This window comes from Nansenia antarctica, assembly GCF_963989245.1.
Source record: "Nansenia antarctica genome assembly, contig: SUPER_18_unloc_1, whole genome shotgun sequence".
NCBI lineage: Eukaryota > Metazoa > Chordata > Actinopteri > Argentiniformes > Microstomatidae > Nansenia > Nansenia antarctica.
The window spans coordinates 256513-273545 of NW_027663467.1; positions in this window are offsets into that span (position 1 = coordinate 256513).

Consider the following 17033-nt stretch of genomic DNA (forward strand, 5'->3'; position numbering starts at 1 on the left):
ATCACCTTAACATAGTCAGACAAGTACAACAGAGTTATATTAATATTTCCGAAGCATTTTTAATCAATAAATCCGCATTTACAATGAAGAGTGTTAAACTAACATCTTTAAGATCGCTACATTACCCACGTCTGTCGTCTCGTCCACCATAATAGCGACAAAGGGTGCCTTTTTAATCTCCATTTTGATCTCTTCTTCCATCACTTCAGCAATAGCAAAAATCAGGTCGTTTTGTATTTTGCCTGACGTCCCAGTAAACACTTTGTTTGTGGACAGGTGGTAATGTAAATCTGGGTTGTTTTCAGCCAGAAAAGAAAGAAGCTCAACGTAGTTTCCTCTGTTTGTGGACTTGGCGCTTTCATTGTGTCCCCTAAATGAAAGTTATTGTTTACCCAAAAACAGGACACAATCGATCAGTATTATCGATCAGTCAACGAAAGCTTTCATTGTGAGGCTCCGTTTCCCTGCGCACTTTCAAAAGTTTCACATCTACCGGCATAGTTCCGCATCTCAATAGTGAATATCAATAGTGCGTATCAATAGTGCGTAGCAATAGTGCGTATCCAATCAAAAGACGTGCTGGGTGCTGACATCATTGAGCCTTACAGCAGGCGCCGTTGTTGCTTTTGCTCGCATCTACGTAGGTTTACTAGGTACGCCACAGGTTTTCTCGTTCCAATGTTAAGTTACAGGTCGAATCCGCAGCACCGTTTAATGTGAAGGCGGGCAGATTTTTGAGCCCCCTAGCAACACATTTTGATTGGATAAAAGCTCTAACATAAAGGCCAGCCCTCCAAATCTCAATCGGAGACTGGAAGCAGCGCAACCAAGAGGAAAGCTATGAAATGAAGAGAATAGACTATGGGGAATCATTAATACATATTTGTGGAAAATATATATTAAAATAAAATGTATATTCTGATGATGTTTAGGCCAGCAGAGAAGGCCTTGCTGGCCCTGACGGCACACCACTGTGGCCTACCAACAGAAGCTGGCTGAGAAGCTCATCATCCTCAACGAGAGGGGGAGAGGGGTGCTGGTTCGAATGAACTACATTAAGAAGGTAAGGAAGGAAGGAAGGAAGGAAGGAAGGAAGTCAGGAAGGAAGGGAGGGGGGAGAGTTTACCTGCCCATGAACTTCAGTTATAAATTAGCCGGCTGGCTGAGACTGATAGGTTTACAGAAATGTTGATTCATGTGCATCGTCCCTGTAGAGCGAAATGGATTTGGCTACTGAGGCGAGAAATCAGGAAGTTGAAGATGAGTCATGGGTTCTGCCTTATTGGTTTAGTCAAAGAGTACCTGCTACACAATACTGATGAGGAAACACTGCTCACAATATGTGAGTGAAGTGAAGTGAAGTGAAACTTTATTTATATAGCACCTTTCGTACACGGATGCAACTGAAAGTGAGGATGAACATGGTTAACCAGCATTTAATCAAGGGGCCAATTCGGGTTGATTGACAGTACTGTACTACGAATAATGAATAAATGCTGGAAGATATGCAAGAATAATGGCTAAAGGCTGTCTTCCGTTTTTTATTTTTTTACTGAGAGAGAAGAAGAGGAGGATAAGACCTAGTGTACAGACACTTCCAAAATAGAGAAGACATTAAATAGACATTAAACGCACAGTCAGAAAAGCTAGAGGGGCCTCCAAACATATTAAAACAATTTGTCAGACGTTAAGCTGGTGTCATTCTCATAATAATACAGATATTACAGAATTGTATAGTTATAGAATGATATGAAGTGTCTACAGGACTAATGTCTTCACGCTACACTGTTGTGTCTCCATTGTAGGTTGGTGATACATCAGTCAGTGTTTATGTTTATATGTGACAATATAACCTAGGAGTGATAATAATGTATTAAAACTCTCTCTGTGTGTATTGATATTGTATGCAGTGGCTACTTTAATAACTCTGTATCCCTACTGAGTGTGTCTACAGTACTTTAAAAGCAATTCTACATCTCTACTAAGCGTCTGTATGTTTAGCTGTCTATACATCCACGTTTTACTGTACGTGAGCCAATTTAACCACGGATGATGTGAAAACACTTTCTGTGTACTGCATGTACAATATGTATAGTGGTGGGTGCACGGTGGCTACTTTAACAACTCTAACATCTTCAGTCTTTGTTTTATGTGAGTCAACTTAACCAGGGGTGATGAGAAAACTCATGTATGGATACTGGTGTGGCTACTTTAACAACCCTCTACATCTCTACTGAGTGTCTGTCTGTCAGTGTGGCTGTCATCGTGGTTCTCCAGAGAGGAGGAAGTGAACACAGGAAGTCACAATCTGTCAGCCACCTAGAAACTGCTGTTTCTGTACACATCCTCAGAATAACTCACATGACATCTCCATATACAGCCCACTGTCTCCATATACAGCCTACTGTTGCTAAGGAAGTACGACAATTGCACTTGCAGTGTGAAAGGCAGACAATGATGCAGAAATGGAATTACAGTAACTTGATGATCAGAAACATTTTATACTACTACTACTACTACTACTACTACTACTACTACTACTACTACTACTACTACTACTACTACTACTACTACTACTACTACTACTACTACTACTACTACTACTACTACTACCACTACTACTACTACTACTACTACTACTACTACTACTACTACTACTACTACTACTACTACTACTACTACTACTACTACTACTACTACTACTACTACTACTACTACTACTACTACTACTACTACTACTATGAATGAATGAATGAATGGTCTTTATTTGTCATTGCTACAGTACAGGTACCAAACAACGACATTTAGGAGGGGTGGCTCCCCTGGTGTTAGGAAAGGGAAAAAGAAAAACACTTTTTAAAAAGAATCACAAGAAGGGAAGGAGCTGGTTTACATAAATTACATAAATAAAGGCTATGTACACTATCCACTATACTATACTGTACAGATAGACGACTAGGGTTGTCATATTGCACAGTAGTGTTATTTCACATTTATTTAAAATGTCGCAGTTTGCAGGCGTTGAAATGTACATGTTTGTGCCTCAGCACTACACCTGATTTTTTTTTTCAGTCCAGCAGCTGCCATCAATCTGTCCAGACTGCCCAGGGCCCAGAACCTAGGTCTTTGCTGTGTTCAGGGCCTGGACGGCCCTGTGGTAGAAGCTGTTCTTCAGTCTGTTTGTCCTTGCGCCCAAGGTCCTGAACCGCCTTTTCGAGGGCAGCCTGGTAAAGTGTTCGTACCCAGGGTGGGTCGGGTCCCTGGAGATCTTGGAGGCCTTCCTGAGACAGCGTGTGTTGTACAGCTCTTCCAGAGAGGGGAGGGGGGCGCCGGTGATCTTCTGTGCAGTTCTCACGACTCTCTGTAGCGCATTTCTCTCCGCTGTTGTGCAGCTGGAGAACCAGTTGCAGATGCCGTAGGTGAGGATGCTCTCCACTGCGCCGCGGTAGAAGGTCACCAGTATCTCTGCTGCTTGCTGTGTTCCTTCCTGAGGACTCTCAGGGTGTATAGCCGCTGTTGTGCCCTCTTGATGGTGGATTTTGTGTTGTCCTTCCAGGTCAGGTCATCCCGCATGTGCATCCCCAGGAATCGGAGGGTTGAGACTCTCTTACTACTACTACTACTATTACTACTACTACTACTAATAATAATAATAATAAAACTGTAACACTACATTTGAAGCTGCCACGTCTCTCCTTAACTCTCCCTCCTCCTGGGTCTGTAATTATCAGCTTGACTGCAGGGGTATGGGCAGGGGTATGGGCAGGGGTATGGGCATGGGCAGGATTCCTGAAGCTAAACACTCTAGTCCAGTCTCCAAAGCCTTTCCTCGATTCCTTGTCTCCTCACTCACTTGCTTCCTTCTCAAATCCCATTGGAGGAGAAGGTCAGAGGGGATGGAGCCTCAGACCTTCTCCTCCAATGAGAGGTGAGGACAGAGGACACGAGAAAGAAAGAAAGGAAAGACTTTTGAGATCTGGCCTCTGAGTCACAGGAAGCTCAGGGCCCACGGTAATTGGCCACTTTCTCTCTCTTTAGCGTCCTCTCTCTCTCTCTTTGTTTCTTTGTTTTTCATTAGAGAAACTCTCTCTCTTTGTTTCTTTGTTTTTCATTAGAGAAACCACTGCCTCTCTCTCTTTCTCTCCCTCCCTGTCCCCCCCCCCTCTTTCTCTGTCAGTAGGGCTGTGTTCCTCTAGGGAAGGGGATCTGCCTGATTCTCTTTGTAAACTCCATCTCTGTGTCCTCCCATCTCTGACTAATGGCAAGTTGACAACAGATCTGAAGCTCTTTTGAAATAATTGAGAATAATTAGTATTGTGCAGCGATGAATACTAACGATTCAGAAACCGTTTGTTCTAACTCGACAATACAGCTGTTGACAGTTAGTAGGCTGCCGCGTATTAAAACATAAAATGTTAATATCTTTCACAGATTCCAGCGGTCCTCAACTGTGTCATCAAATCATAGGTAATAATAAGTATTAATAATACTCATATTTTAATACTAATACTAATATTGTGTTGTGGCTACAGGACGGTATGTATGAATTGTCACTCCCACAACTTTTGTTGATCAAACACACTTCAATCATGTGGAAGGGGAACTGACTGACACAATTTTTTAACTAAATTCCAAAGGCCTTTTTGTTCAGTGTTGAAACGTGCTATAGGAATGTCATGTCGGCCACTAGTGCATGCTGCCCACCATGCGATACACCGGGGTTCGTATCCCGGCTCGCCAGATCCAGATATGGCCGAGGCACATGGGAAGCGGCATATTGGGCGGCCGCTTCCGAGGGCGGTATAGGAGTATTTCTGGACAAGGATCCGTCGCGCAACACCGCCCCCTGGGTGCCGGAATAACGGTGCTGGGCTCGAGGAGCCAGTCATCTAGTCTGCCTGGCGGCCTCTTCTGGGACTGCCGGCCATGGGGTCGTGCGGCGGATCCTATGCTATAGGCAGGGGATAATTGGATGCTAGGTTGGGTTCAATTGGCTACCAAATTGGGTGAAAAAGGGATAAAATCTGTAAAAAAAAAAAAAAAGGAATGTCATGTCTTTCAGCTTATCCTATGAGATTTGACATTCTATTTGACATTCTTAGAGTTGTTGAAGGGGGGGATCCCAGATGGTCAATGGTAAATGGACTGCACTTATATAGCACCTTTTTTGCTGCTCCAAAGCTGCTCCAAAGCGCTTTACAACGGCCTCTCATTCACCCATTCACACACACATTCACACACCAATGGCGGCAAGCTGCCATGCAAGGCGCTGGCCCGCTCACTGGGAGCAATTTTGGGGTTCAGTGTCTTGCCCAAGGACACTTCGACATGTGGCCAGCCGGGGCTCGAACCGCTGATCTGCCAACCTTGCGACTCTACCTCCTGCGCCACAGCCGCCCCGTAGCAGGGGAGGCTGGTGGAGGTAGAAATCGGAGGATGGACTCGTTGTAATGCATGGAATAGAATGAGGAATGGTATCAAGCACACCGTGCATTACAATGAGTCCATCCTCTGATTTCAACCTCCACCAGCCTTCCCTTATGTGTAGTCCCTTGTAAAACAAACCACTCACAAGTCTACTGGAGAGAGAGATATTAGAGTATTAGATTAGATTAGATTAGATTAGATTCAACTTGATTGTCATTGCAGAGTACAAGTACCAGACAATGAAATGCAGTTTAGCATCTAACCAGAAGTGCAAATAAAGTGATATAAAACATGATAGTGACAAGTGATAGGTACAGTATAGCAAGTATGGTAGTTAGAGGTATATACAAGAGATGGATAGCAGTAAGCTATGTACAGTTAAGGTAGCTATGTACAGTATGGTGTATACAGATGTATAAATTAGCGGCTATATCAAAAAAGAGGTATGTACAAATGTGTGTGTGTGTGTGTGGGGGGAGGATTGTTTATCAGAATGAATGAGCTTGTGAAAGAAGCTGTACCGTAGCCTGCTGGTACGGGACTTGAATACTTCCTGAGTCTCTTAGATGGTAGGGGGTCAAACAGACCGTAGCTGGGATGCGGGTGTCCTTAACGATGCCTACCGCCTTCCACTGTCACCGGTCTGCCTGGAGGGACTCCATGGTCGGGGGGTTTGGTGCCCTTGTTGCGCTGGGCGGTTTTCACCACCCGTTGCAGGGCCTTCCAGTCGGACACAGTGTAGTTGCCGTACCACACTGTGATGCAGTTGGTTAGGATGCTCTCAATGGTGCAGCGAGGGGAAATTGGCCAGTATCCTGGGAGACAGCTCGTGAGCATAGAATGATAAGGTTCTATCTCCGTTTAGGGTAGTTCAGAGATATTGAGCGTCAAAGTTTTTACATTCCATTATGTTTTGTGAGATGGAACCTTTGTATTTTATGAATTACTAACTCAAAAATTTCTACATTTTAAAAATAACACCACACAGGCATTAATAAACACCTAATGGATCAGATTATGTAAAAAAACTAAATCTTGACAAAAATGGAGAGAGAACCTTATAATTCTAACGTCACAAGCTGGGCTTTCTTCAATCTCCTCAGGAAGTAAAAGGCACCACTACGCCTTGTTGACCAGGGAAGAGGAGGGTCCTTGAGGGTCCAAGAGAGGTCCTCGGGGATGTGGACACCCAGGAACTTGAAGCCGGGGGACACACTCCACCTCCATCTCGTTGATGTAGATGGGGGTGGGGTGTACACAGCCCCCTAGTTGTCCTGAAGTCCACAATGATTTCCTTGGTCTTCATGGTGTCGAGGGCCAGGTTGCTGTCAGCACGCCACACCGACAGTTGCTGGTGTACTCAGGAATACTCAGACTGCCTCTACTTCCAGACCAGGGATATCTTTTCATGACCCACATGTTTGAGGACAAGGGAACTCCACCACCGGCAGTCAGCCATGTCACAGCAACGATAAAAACCAGTAATAGAAACCCTTCATGGCGTTACACACCTCATAAAAAATAATTGTTAAGTGTCACACAGGGGGCACTTGGAGGATTTCAGTCACTGGTCATTTTCATATTGAATTACAGGACTTTCTGTTATTATTACTGTACCCTCTTCTTAAGAGACATGAAACAACAATATTATTGAAATCTGATAAGACTTTTAGACACCCAGGCAATAAGTCAAACATGAACATTTCAGATATTATACCGCCCACAGTGTTTCTCTAGCAGGGTCGCTCGAAAGCAGGGTACATTATTTCAACGGGAGGTTAAGAGATGGCTTAGTCTAAACAAATATTGTCTGACATATTATGCTTTGCTCTACACTGTGATCAGATCTGTCAGAAGGGGAAGTGTACGTGTGTGTGTGTGTGTGTGCATCTGTGCCTTCAGTATTTGTGTCCCTGTATACTTGTTTCTATGTGGACAGAAATAAATGATTAAAATGTGTATGTGTGCGTGCGTGCGTGTTTGTGTGTGTGTGTATGTATGGCGTAGAGGGTGTAGGGTTAGTACAGATGCTGCCAGTATCACTCACACACAAAGACACACACACACACCAGGGTTTCCGTTAGAAAAATTTGCCGTCGGACATCGTGTCCGGGAAGAATTCGATTTACCGGACAAACGTGATATATTCCGGTCATCATATTAAAATATAATAAAAAAAAAAAAATTATAAATCATATTTTTTTCCCCCCAAATCTAATATAGCTGTTTGTCGCGGTGATTACTGTTGTGTAGCGGCCTATATATGCCATTTAATGTCTATTTCTCATCCGATACGATTAGATGCGAGCTATATAATATATAATAATATAACATGATTTGACGCATGCGCGCTATGCCATGCGTCAAATCCAGCGCTGAACGGGTCCAGCGCTGAACGGGCGCCTCACTGGGAACTGAACAGACAGCATCGATCAATGAACGGACTCCACATTACGTTAACTGAAGTTTGTTAAATTGTTTGGGATTAATGTGAGTTTTCTATTTTCTCTTTACAGTTTTACCCTTTTTTTTTTTTCAATAAATAAAACAACGTCATTTCTATAAGTCTCGCTGGTTATTGGGAAGGCATTTCGTTTAGCTCGGGAGTATGACAATGGGAAGAACATAACTGTTTATTGAGAAACAATTGATAGGCAGTCTGGGATACGTATATAAAGAAATACCACAATGTCTAGATGTATAACATTTTATTGAACAGTAACAGTGCAAGCATGTAGGCTACGGGGAACAGGGATTTTGGTCAGTAGGTCCTTTGTACAGAGGGCGTTTCTTTGCTTGATTTCCATCACAGATTCAAGGATTGAAACACTGATGAAAATAGGGAGTAATAGTGATGGGATTATTTTAGATTATTTTAGATTAGATTAGATTAGATTAGGTGAGATTCAACTTTATTGTCATTGCAGAGTACAAGTACCAGACAACAAAATGCAGTTTAGCATCTAACCAGAAGTGCAAATAGTGATATAAAAACAAACACTTAACTTTCGGGGAAACTGCTAAAATAAAATAAATTAAATAAATTTAAAAAGAAAGCGACTATTAGCACCGCCGAATGACAACAAACGTATGAGTAATGAGTAAAACAATGTCACTTTTATAGTATGTTGTTTAACTTGCCGTTCGGTCGCCATGGCTCTGGTGTGTGTAGCAGCTTCAGCTAGCTGGCTGGAAACTTCTAGGGGTGCGTTCGTAAACACGCTCTGAGAGCGCCGGAGCGCACGCTGGCTTCGATGTCACAGAGCGACCGAGTCGTTCGATTGGACGAGAGGCGTTCCGCGAGTGCTGATCGGATTTCCAGAGCGTGTTTACGAACGCACCCAGCCAGCTTTAGCGAATTGTATTCAAAGGGAATTATTTTCACCGGACAATATGTCCGACGACTTTTCAATTTGTCGGACTTCACCAAATTTTACCGGACAAAGACCGGTAATTGCCGGTTAACGGAAACCCAGACACACACACACACACACCACTTCCACCTCAGCTCCACCTACAGTCCCAGTCCTAGTCCAAATCCTACTCCTAGTCCCACCGACACCTCAGTCCTAGCTCTAATCCCACCCGCAGCCCAAGTGCCCCCCCCACCCCCCCTGTGTCCTCCTCCAGACAGGCTTGTTAGCATGTCTACAGCTCTCCAACCGTCAATCAACAGAGTTCATTGGCTCTCATTGAAACCAGCTCCCTACGATGTGATACTTGGTGCTTCCCAGAGGGGAGAGAGGGTAGAGGGTCTCACCGCAGAAGCAGGAAACGACACATGGCTGTAGAATTGCTGAAGGTTTTTCTCGTTTGCACGGCAAAGACTGTGGGCTAGTGGGTAATTATGTATAATGTGTAAATAGCTGCATTTTTTATTATGTATCTTATCTCCTAAGTGTTGAATACCACAACACACACACACACACACACGCACACACTCACTCACTCATGCACACACTCACGCACACACACACACACACACACACACACACACACACACACACACACACACACACAGTCACACACACACACAAACACACTCTCTAAGAAGCAAGTCTGTGTCCAATCAAGATAAGGAAAATAGGAAACACATTGTCTATTGTTGGATGAGCTATTATGTCAACATGTACAAGACACATTCATCAACTCATTAACTCTTGACAACATGACAAACCATTATGCTTAAATAATAGTTAGATGGGCAAAAACAAAGAAATGAATATATTAAATAAGTCAAAATACCTAATTCCCAGCCTCATCACCAGTATGGGAAGGTGGGGGCCATTTTGTGAGATTTACAGTAGTAAATGCAAGCAACCTGGTGTGGACGTCTGCCAGTGTCTGTCTGCCACTGAACCAGAATGGAACAGAACTCCTATGAGCCCAGCCTCAGGCAGGTGGAGGGTGACATCTAGTGGACAGAAAAGAAACTGCAGCTCAACACAACTCTTATTATTGACACTTCACTATGATGGTGAGATGTGAAATGAGATCATGTGAAATGTCTTGAAGTAGATGAGTCTTTTTTTCTCAGGACTGCCCGAGTAGCTCAGTGTGTTAAGTCTCAGTCTGTCTTTTTAACGCTGAAGGCCAGGGTTCAAATCCAATGACCTATTGACCTTTTTCTAGACTGTGTCTGCTGCTGCTGCTGCCTGTATGACAGTGTGATTGATTATATCAGATATGATTACATGACTACATGACTACATGATGATACACATGATCAGATAGATAGACAGAGAGACAGAGGACAGAGATTCTACACTGATCAGAGCCTTGTGAACAGATGTGGGACTGAATTTCTTCAAGTAGGTGATTTTTTTCTCTTCTCCCAGCTCTGTCACAGTGGCTCAGTGTGTTAAGTCTCCTGTCTATTAGACCGAGAGGCTGGGGTTCAAATCCCCTGTCCAGTGTTTTAGTATCTCTTGATTTGTTCCAAGTATGTGACTACTCATGCCTGTCACACACAGGCAGACAGAGTCACACGGACACACAGACAGACACACACAGACACACACACACACACACACACACAGCTCATTCAACCTGCACAGAGGAATTGAAGAATATCATTATGGTCTGTATCTGACAATGACCTTTCATGACTGGCACGGTGGGTCAGTGTGTTAAGTCTCCTGGCTGGCAACATTTTGCCGGGGGGGGCATCAAATCATACTCTCACCTAGAGCCGGACCTGGTTGTGAGAGACGCCACTGCAGTCTTCCCAAGGTAAAATAGACACTTAAAGTACAGTAGCCTACCCAGCAAGCACCGACGGACCTGGACGCTGGACGAATTCGGACCAGCCCGATAACGGCCAGACCACGTAATATCACAACTAGTTAGTATCTGGCCCAGAATATCACCCTATTTCAACTAAAATATATTTTAATTTTTTTATATTTGTCGGGAGAAAATACCCAAATGTGAAATCCCAGCAACAACCCGTCAACTCTGGTGTGAAGTAATCTCTGTTGTGACAGACAGACATCAAAAGCCCAATGCACACAGCGTGCGATTTCTGTTGCACGTCAACATTCCATTTTGAAGTTTGAATGGAAGTCTATGAGAAAATCGCATCCCAATGCACACGGCCCCGATTTTAATCGCACGGCGAAAATTTGATTCCATTCATGACAACAATGGAAGTTGTCGTGCAACAGAAATCGCACGCTGTGTGCATTGGGCTAAAGTGGTTTTGATTTGAAAAAAAGGGCCGATTGCGTCACAGTGATGAGCGTGACGTCACGGGAAAAGCACCCTGGCCTTACCCCTCCGTCCACTCTCCCCTCCATAAGGGGAATGATTTTCTCTCATTTTGCGTGTCTGTCTGTACGCACATAGCCCCACAATAAAACCCGCTATCAATTGGAGATCACCTGCTCTTGTCTTCACTGGTAACATAAGCAGTTATGGAACTAAGTAGGAATTAGAAGGGTAAAAGAGAACTGATAAAATATGAATAAAACATTAATAGAATGTAATAAAGATAATTTAAAAAATAATATAATAATACATTATGACATCACAAAGACATGTGACAGGTATCTTGAGCATGATTTGTCCAAAACAAACCCAACCAATTGTAACTCTGTCAATGACAATAAAGTTCAATCTAATCTAATGTAATCTAATCTAAATGAAAGAGCGGATGAATAGATGAGAGAGGAAGTACGAAACAATTAGGAGGTTATTCTGTGTGGGTTATACTGAGTGGTTAGTCGAATGTATCGATTGCAAGTCGCTTTGGAATAAGGCGTCTGCTACATTGTGACATAAAACCAGTAGTGAGATTAACTGTAGTGTTTTCTTTAATTAAATGAATTACACGTCAGCATATTGTGTTACATGAAACACGTAGTTGGTTAATATAATGTGATGTACAACATCTCAGTCTTCAACGTTAAGAGGATTTATTGCAAACATAACAACATACCAGTATTCAGTCACACTCGGCTTCTAAACACCAAGGCCACATCTGGGTGGAAGGGGCGGTGACATGATGCAGGAGGGGACAAGGACATCTCAACTCCTACGACCTCGATTCCTCCTTCACTCTCCAGGAGAGGATGGGAGGAGAGGAGGGGAGGAGAGGAAAGGAGGAGACAGGAGGAAGAGATAAGGGAGGAGAGGAGGGTATGAGAAGAGGACAGGAGGATTTGAGAGAAGATGATCTAGAAAAGGCTCATGTCATGACACAACCTTCTCCCTGATCCGATTAACAAGCACATGAACATACAGTAGATGATGGTGCAGCCAGCAGACCCCCCCTTCTTCTTTAGGGCTCCTGTCTCCTTTAAACACCTCCCACACTGGGAGCAGTCGTGTTAACTAGTGTGTGTGTTCTCTGGTGTTTCTTTAGGTTTCCTGCCTGACTGAAACTCTGCCCACACTGGGAGCAGTAGAACGGCTTCTCTCCTGTGTGTATTCTCTGGTGTATCTTTAGGTGTCCTGCCTGACTGAAACTCTTCCCACACTGGGAGCAGCAGAACAGCTTCTCTCCTGTGTGTGTTCTCTGGTGTGTCTTTAGGTTTCCTGCCACACTGAAACTCTGCCAACACTGGGAGCAGTAGAACGGCTTCTCTCCTGTGTGTATTCTCTGGTGTATCTTTAGGTCTCCTGCCTGACTGAAACTCTTCCCACACTGGGAGCAGCAGAACGGCTTCTCTCCTGTGTGTATTCTCTGATGGCTCTTTAGTTCATCTGCCCGACTGAAACTCTTCCCACACTGGGAGCAGCAGAATGGCTTCTCTCCTGTGTGTATTCTCTGGTGTTTCTTTAGGTTTCCTGCCTCACTGAAACTCTGCCCACACTGGGAGCAGCAGAACGGCTTCTCTCCTGTGTGTATTCTCTGGTGTCTCTTTAGGGATCCTGCCTCACTGAAACTCTGCCCACACTGGGAGCAGCAGAACGGATTCTCTCCTGTGTGTATTCTCTGGTGTCTCTTTAGGGATCCTGCCTCACTGAAACTCTTCCCACACTGGGAGCAGCAGAACGGCTTCTCTCCTGTGTGTATTCTCTGGTGTGTCTTTAGGTTTCCTGCCACACTGAAACCCTTCCCACACTGGGAGCAGCAGAATGGCTTCTCTCCTGTGTGTATTCTCTGGTGTCTCTTTAGATCGCTCATATGACCAAATCTCTTTCCACACTGAAGACAAGAGTGAGTCTTCTGTCCTCCTTGAGTCTGTGGTTGTGATTTAAGGTGAGTTGGACAAATGAAACTCTCACTGCAATCTAAACAGCGGTGATTCTTCTGTCTTGAGCTCCTCCTCCTCCGTCTGTGTTGTTTATGGCTTCCTGATGCGGTGGAGCTGGGCTCCATGTCTGAGTCTGGGTTGGAGCTCTCTCCTGTAAGAATAGGAACATATACAGGATTAGAAACAACATGAGAACAAGTGCTGCTTCCATAGACTCAGCAGTGCCAGAAGTAACACCACATCTCTGGAGTCTGCACACGCTGTGGGAACATGAAGTGTTCAGAGAGTTACAGAGATATTACAACAAATGGATACCGTATCAATGTTTTATCATTAACAATTGATTTAAAGCATATTCTCTCAAAAGGAGACAGAATCCAAGTTTAACGTTTCAGTTTAAGAGTATTCATGTTGTACCTAGTTTAACTGTCACTCACTGTCTTGCTCAACAGTTGTAATTCCATGATCAGTCATAGAAGTTAGAGAAATTGTAACAACTTTAGTTTGAATGAATCAACAACTGCTATGGAGGAAATCGTGGGGAAAATAAAAATGAAAATAAATGTCTGATTGCATACACCGCTAAATATCTGCCAGCGCCCTTTGAACTATTCATTAATCTGGCCTGGCTTTCACCAAATACAGAACATGAACTCACCATCCTCACCATCTGTGTCCACCAATCCATCTTCTCCTTGCTCTTCTTTCATCATGACACCTTCATCCTCCACTTCCTCTTCTTCTTCTCCTTCCTCTCCTTTCACAACTTCATATTCTCTTCCCTCTTCTTTCACCATCACATCTTTAATCTCTTCCTCCTCTTCTTCTTCTTTCACCATCACATCTTTCTTTTCTTCCTCCTCTCCTCTAACCTCCTCCTCCTCTTTCACCATCACATCTACCATCTCTTCATCCTCTCCTCCTTCTTCCTCTACTTCTTCTTTCACCATCACTTCTTTCTCCTCCACTCCCTCCCCTCCTTCCTCCTCTTTCACGACCACGTTGACTTCCAGTGTTTGACTGCAGTATTCCAGCTTCACGGCCACCATCTTTGGACCCCACGTTGTGCTTTTCTGGACTGAAGAACCACAGCAGGAACTCTGTGGACTTGGGTTCAGAAACAGTAGCTGTGAGGTGGAGCTGTGTATAGAAAACAAATGAAGCACAAACAGTCACAGATACATTTCAAATTTTGTTCAGTAATTTCACCAATATAGATACAAATATATAGATATACATTATACCTATATACAGTACAACTAACAAACGTATATATGTATATATTTGTGCCCATTTACACTAATCAAGAAGCTGAAGAACAAATAATAAAATAGAGCGTTTTCCATCGTGCACATACCTATTCAGATAGGGCCACTCTATTGGCTTAATTGATTAATCAGCTGTGCACTGTGTGTTCCAACAGTTTACCGCACAGCTGATTAATCAATTAAACCAATAGAGTGAGACAGGATATGTTCATGCAAGGTGCCTTTCAGGAAGTAGTGGAGATCGTGCACCTAGCCTATTCAAAGCTTCACACACCAACTACACGGTGTCATTATCACTCTGCCTGCTAGACATTTATTGTCCACTTGATGGCGCAGTAGAGCAAATGAAGCAACACGAAGCTTCGGCCCATGTGTGACGCAATTGGATGGAAAGCTTCAACAGTTCATAGGGAGTCCACCCACTGGTCGTAGAACGTGCGAAAACGGGGTTTTGCCAGGGTTGCGCTACTTAATCACCATTAAAAATACATTTTTGGAAGATATTGTCTTACATGTGTCAACATACATGTCCATATGTATTATAGTTTCAGCTCTGTGTACTTGTTTTCGATGTACTTATTGTTTTAAGAATGTAATTTCAATGTTACCGTTGCTACTCACTGCCGCATTAAGCGGCGCCGTTCTAATCCCTATCTCCAGTGATTTTCCGCTATTTACAAGCACTCTTTCTTGCCATTTCCGCGGCTCTGATCAATAGTAATCCTTTTAATGGACGTGTCACCTGTATCTAAGGCATCTTGACTTCCTATTGGTCTTCCGCCAGTCTCCACTCATTGGAGGATTTTTTCCTGTGGTAAATTTAAGGAGACACTTGACAGATCTTCATCATTATTGACGTCTGATCATCTTCGCGGTGGGTTTCTGTTCAATTCAACTTGTTTTCTATCTAAAAATATATACATATAGCTACATGTTTGTCTTGTATCCAGCGGCTTTTGATTAGAAATACAGTCTACTCCGCTCCGGTTGTAATTTCGAGAGCCTACTCTAGCCCGCTAGACGCTGTTTGTGTGAATGTGAAACCTCCGGTTTCGAAGGGTTAATACTAATAGTAAGATCGCTAGATAAGTGTATATGTTGTTTTATGTCCACATAAAATGTAATCCATGTAACACACAGTACTGACTAGCCTAATTTCGGTTCTTTGTTTTGATAAGTTCATATTTGATTTTTACAGAGTCTAGCTATGGCCACAAACGCACCTCAAGTGTCACCTCTCCAAATTTTACCTCAAGTGACACCTATCGTTACAAACGGCTGGCTCTATGAGCAGAGTTTAAAGGGGAAGACTGCAGCAGAATTAACTGAAGAAATAATTAAATTGGTTCCTAATAAATATGGACGCTCAAACAGACTCAGACAAAAATGTGATGATACCCTCTCTAAAATCAAGAACATGAAGAAAAACAAGAAAAAGTGTAAAGACCTACAATTATTTTGGCAATCTGAATTTCTTCCACCAAAGGCCCGAACCCCAAATTCAATTGAAACCCAACTCAAAAAAGAAAACCTATCCCTAAGCAGAAAGCTTCAGTCATCAGAAGAGCAGGTCTCTCAAATACAAACACAGCTCACAGCCATGGAGGAAAACGCAGCTGATAGTCAGACCAAATTCCAGACCAGTATATTACAGTATCAGCTAGGGGTGTAACGGATCACCTAACTCACGGATCGGATCGTGTCACGGATTTTGAGTCACGGATCGGATCATTTTTCGGATCAAAACAAAACATATATATTTTTAAATAAAAACAACATTTTCCTTGAATTCTGTAAAAACACCACTTTTAATGTGTGAAACAAAAAAACAACATTCAAGATGTCAACTGATATATATATCACATATATATATATAACATCTATATATAACAACATATATATAACAACATATATATAACATCACTGCTGCAAAGTAACAGAGTACTTTTTTTGTGTGTTTACACAATCACCCAGGCTGCTTAGCGGGTGATATGACGTGATATAATTGGGACAGAGATGAGTGAATGAATGTTGTTGTCAACTCAGTACACATGCAGAGAGTGAGAATAAAGCGCACATGATTGTTTTTCTACAGGTTACATTTGAATGAATGAATGGTCTTTATTGTCATTGCTACAGTACTGTACAGGTACCAAACAACGAAATTTAGGAGGGGTGGCTCCCCTGGTGTTAGGGGAAAAAAAAAAAAAAAAAAAAAAAACGATTTTGCTATTGATCCGCGGTACACATGCGTTCCGAACCGTGGAGGGCGATCCGAACGGATCGCGGATTATCCGTGATCCGTTACACCCCTAGTATCAGCAGGCCAGCATAGATGCCACATTGGACAGACAATCATTGAAATTACAATTGGAACAATTTGAACTTGAGAACTCTAATCTGACCAAACAGTATGACCTCTGCCTACAACAATTAATTAGAGTAAAAGCAACTTTACCAAGAAAAAGAGCATTGGACATGAAAGACAAAACAATTAAACGGCTAAAAACTACCATTAAGCTATCCAAGGAGGATCTTGAGGAGAAAGAGGGAGTAATACAGGTGCTCACTGAGAAGTTGAGCCTCCAGGACAAGTGGAAGCAGGAGAAGGTGGCCCTTCAGAAGAGGCTGAGTGTGA